Source organism: Phyllobates terribilis, unplaced genomic scaffold (genome assembly GCF_046119375.1).
Source record: "Phyllobates terribilis strain yellow unplaced genomic scaffold, ASM4611937v1 Scaffold_20__1_contigs__length_20440879, whole genome shotgun sequence".
NCBI lineage: Eukaryota > Metazoa > Chordata > Amphibia > Anura > Dendrobatidae > Phyllobates > Phyllobates terribilis.
Window position 1 is genome coordinate 2661261 of NW_027362780.1, and position 4841 is coordinate 2666101.

Below are 4841 nucleotides of genomic sequence, written 5' to 3' on the forward strand. Positions count from 1 at the left end.
ACTACCAAAACCTGAATAATAGAGATTTTTTACCGTGAGATGGCAAAACCACAGTTATTTTTTACTGGGGTATACCACACTTTTTTAAATAGAGATATTTGCGGCTGAACAGTGAGCGACACACTCAAACTGCTTTTTTTTCTTGATACCAAAGGCCCAAAACTGGATAGTACAGCGATTTGACCCGTGGAACTGCGAAACCACACTGGGATGTCGGGCTTACACAAGACTATTTTCAACAGATATATTTTTGTGTCACAACAGTCAGGAGACACTATTGTTTTTCTTTACGGAAAAAACTACCAAAACCTGAATAATAGAGATTTTTTACCGTGGGATGGCAAAACCACAGTTATTGTTTACTGGGGTATACCACACTTTTTTAAATAGAGATGTTTGCGGCTGAACAGTGAGCGACACACTCAAACTGCTTTTTTTTTAGATACCAAAGGCCCAAAACTGGATAGTACACTGATTTGACCCGTGGAACTGCGAAACCACACTGGGATGTCGGGCCTACACAAGACTATTTTCAACAGGTATATTTTTGTGTCACAACAGTCAGGAGACACTACTGTTTTTCTTTACGGAAAAAACTACCAAAAGCTGAATAATAGAGATTTTTTACCGTGGTATGGCAAAATCACAGTTATTGTTTTCTGGGGTATACCACACTTTTTTAAAAAGAGATATTTGCGGCTGAACAGTGAGCGACACACTTAAACTGCTTTTTTTTTAGATACCAAAGGCCCAAAACTGGATAGTACAGTGATTTGACCCATGGAACTGCGAAACCACACTGGGATGTCGGGCCTACACAAGACTATTTTCAACAGATATATTTTTGTGTCACAACAGTCAGGAGACACTACTGTTTTTCTTTACGGAAAAAACTACCAAAAGCTGAATAATAGAGATTTTTTACCGTGGTATGGCAAAATCACAGTTATTGTTTTCTGGTGTATACCACACTTTTTTAAATAGAGATATTTGCGGCTGAACAGTGAGCGACACACTTAAACTGCTTTTTTTTTTTGATACCAAAGGCTCAAAACTGGATAGTACAGCGATTTGACCCGTGGAACTGCGAAACCACACTGGGATGTCGGGCCTACACAAGACTATTTTCAACAGATAGATTTTTGTGTCACAACAGTCAGGAGACACTACTGTTTTTCTTTACGGAAACAACTAACAAAACCTGAATAATAGAGATTTTTTACCGTGGGATGGCAAAACCACAGTTATTGTTTACTGGGGTATACCACATTTTTTTAAATAGAGATATTTGCGGCTGAACAGTGAGCGACACACTCAAACTGCTTTTTTTTTAGATACCAAAGGCCCAAAACTGGATAGTACAGCGATTTGACCCGTGGAACTGCGAAACCACACTGGGATGTAGGGCCTACACTAGACTATTTTCAACAGATATATTTTTGTGTCACAACAGTCTGGAGACACTACTGTTTTTCTTTACGGAAACAACTGCCAAAACCTGAATAATAGAGATTTTTTACCGTGGGATGGCAAAACCACAGTTATTGTTTACTGGGGTATACCACACTTTTTTAAATAGAGATATTTGCGGCTGAACAGTGAGCGACACACTCAAACTGCTTTTTTTTTAGATTCCAAAGGCCCAAAACTGGGTAGTACAGCGATTTGACCCGTGGAACTGCGAAACCACACTGGGATGTCGGGCCTACACAAGACTATTTTCAACAGATATATTTTTCTGTCACAACAGTCAGGAGACACTACTGTTTTTCTTTACGGAAAAAACTACCAAAAGCTGAATAATAGAGATTTTTTACCGTGGGATGGAAAAACCACAGTTATTGTTTACTGGGGTATACCACACTTTTTTAAATAGAGATATTTGCGGCTGAACAGTGAGCGACACACTTAAACTGCTTTTTTTTTAGATACCAAAGGCCCAAAACTGGATAGTACCGCGATTTGACCCGGGGAACTGCAAAACCACACTGGGATGTCGGGCCTACACAAGACTACTTTCAACAGATATATTTTTGTGTCACAACAGTCAGGAGACACTACTGTTTTTCTTTACGGAAAAAACTACCAAAACCTGAATAATAGAGATTTTTTACCGTGGGATAGCAAAACCACAGGTATTGTTTACTGGGGTATACCACACTTTTTTAAATAGAGATATTTGCGGCTGAACAGTGAGCGACACACTCAAACTGCTTTTTTTTTAGATACCAAAGGCCCAAAACTGGATAGTACAGCGATTTGACCCGTGGAACTGCGAAACCACACTGGGATGTCGGGCCTACACAAGACTATTTTCAACAGATATATTTTTGTGTCACAACAGTCAGGAGACACTACTGTTTTTCTTTACGGAAACAACTACCAAAACCTGAATAATAGAGATTTTTTACCGTGGGATGGCAAAACCACAGTTATTGTTTACTGGGGTATACCACACTTTTTTAAATAGAGATATTTGCGGCTGAACAGTGAGCGACATACTCAAACTGCTTTTTTTTAGATACCAAAGGCCCAAAACTGGGTAGTACAGCGATTTGACCCGTGGAAATGCGAAACCACACTGGGATGTCGGGCCTACACAAGACTATTTTCAACAGATATATTTTTGTGTCACAACAGTCAGGAGACACTACTGTTTTTCTTTACGGAAAAAACTACCAAAACCTGAATAATAGAGATTTTTTACCGTGAGATGGCAAAACCACAGTTATTTTTTACTGGGGTATACCACACTTTTTTAAATAGAGATATTTGCGGCTGAACAGTGAGCGACACACTCAAACTGCTTTTTTTTCTTGATACCAAAGGCCCAAAACTGGATAGTACAGCGATTTGACCCGTGGAACTGCGAAACCACACTGGAATGTCGGGCTTACACAAGACTATTTTCAACAGATATATTTTTGTGTCACAACAGTCAGGAGACACTACCGTTTTTCTTTACGGAAAAAACTACCAAAACCTGAATAATAGAGATTTTTTACCGTGGGATGGCAAAACCACAGTTATTGTTTACTGGGGTATACCACACTTTTTAAATAGAGATATTTGCGGCTGAACAGTGAGCGACACACTCAAACTGCTTTTTTTTTAGATACCAAAGGCCCAAAACTGGATAGTACAGCGATTTGACCCGTGGAACTGCGAAACCACACTGGGATGTCGGGCCTACACAAGACTATTTTCAACAGATATATTTTTGTGTCACAACAGTCAGGAGACACTACTGTTTTTCTTTACGGAAAAAACTACTAAAACCTGAATAATAGAGATTTTTTACCGTGGGATTGCAAAACCACAGGTATTGTTTACTGGGGTATACCACACTCTTTTAAATAGAGATATTTGCGGCTGAACAGTGAGCGACACACTCAAACTACTTTTTTTTTAGATACCAAAGGCCCAAAACTGGATAGTACAGTGATTTGACCCATGGAACTGCGAAACCACACTGGGATGTCGGGCCTACACAAGACTATTTTCAACAGATATATTTTTCTGTCACAACAGTCAGGAGACACTACTGTTTTTCTTTACGGAAAAAACTACCAAAACCTGAATAATAGAGATTTTTTAACGTGGGATGGCAAAACCACAGTAATTGTTTACTGGGGTATACCACACTTTTTTAAATAGAGATATTTGCGGCTGAACAGTGAGCGACACACTTAAACTGCTTTTTTTTTTAATACCAAAGGCCCAAAACTGGATAGTACAACGATTTGACCCGTGGAACTGCGAAACCACACTGGGATGTCGGGCCTACACAAGACTATTTTCAACAGATATATTTTTGTGTCACAACAGTCAGGAGACACTACTGTTTTTCTTTACGGATACAACTACCAAAACCTGAATAATAAAGATTTTTTACCATGGGATGTCAAAACCACAGTTATTGTTTACTGGGGTATTCCACACTTTTTTAAATAGAGATATTTGCAGCTGAACAGTGAGCGACACACTCAAACTGCCTTTTTTTTAGATACCAAAGGCCCAAAACTGGATAGTACAGCGATTTGACCCGTGGAACTGCGAAACCACACTGGGGTGTCGGGCCTACACAAGACTATTTTCAAAAGATATATTTTTGTGTCACAACAGTCAGGAGACACTACTGTTTTTCTTTATGGAAACAACTACCAAAACCTGAATAATAGAGATTTTTTACCGTGGGATGGCAAAACCACAGTTATTGTTAACTGGGGTATACCACCCTTTTTTAAATAGAGATATTTGCGGCTGAACAGTGAGCGACACACTCAAACTGCTTTTTTTTAAGATACCAAAGGCCCAAAACTGGATAGTACAGCGATTTGACCCGTGGAACTGCGAAACCACACTGGGATGTCGGGCTTACACAAGACTATTTTCAACAGATATATTTTTGTGTCACAACAGTCAGGAGACACTACTGTTTTTCTTTACGGAAAAAACTACCAAAACCTGAATAATAGAGATTTTTTACCGTGGGATGGCAAAACCACAGTTATTGTTTACTGGGGTATACCACACTTTTTTAAATAGAGATATTTGCGGCTGAACAGTGAGCGACACACTCAAACTGCTTTTTTTTTAGATACCAAAGGCCCAAAACTGGATAGTACAGCGATTTGACCCGTGGAACTGCGAAACCACACTGGGATGTCGGGCCTACACAAGACTATTTTCAACAGATATATTTTTGTGTCACAACAGTCAGGAGACACTACTGTTTTTCTTTACGGAAAAAACTACTAAAACCTGAATAATAGAGATTTTTTACCGTGGGATTGCAAAACCACAGGTATTGTTTACTGGGGTATACCACACTCTTTTAA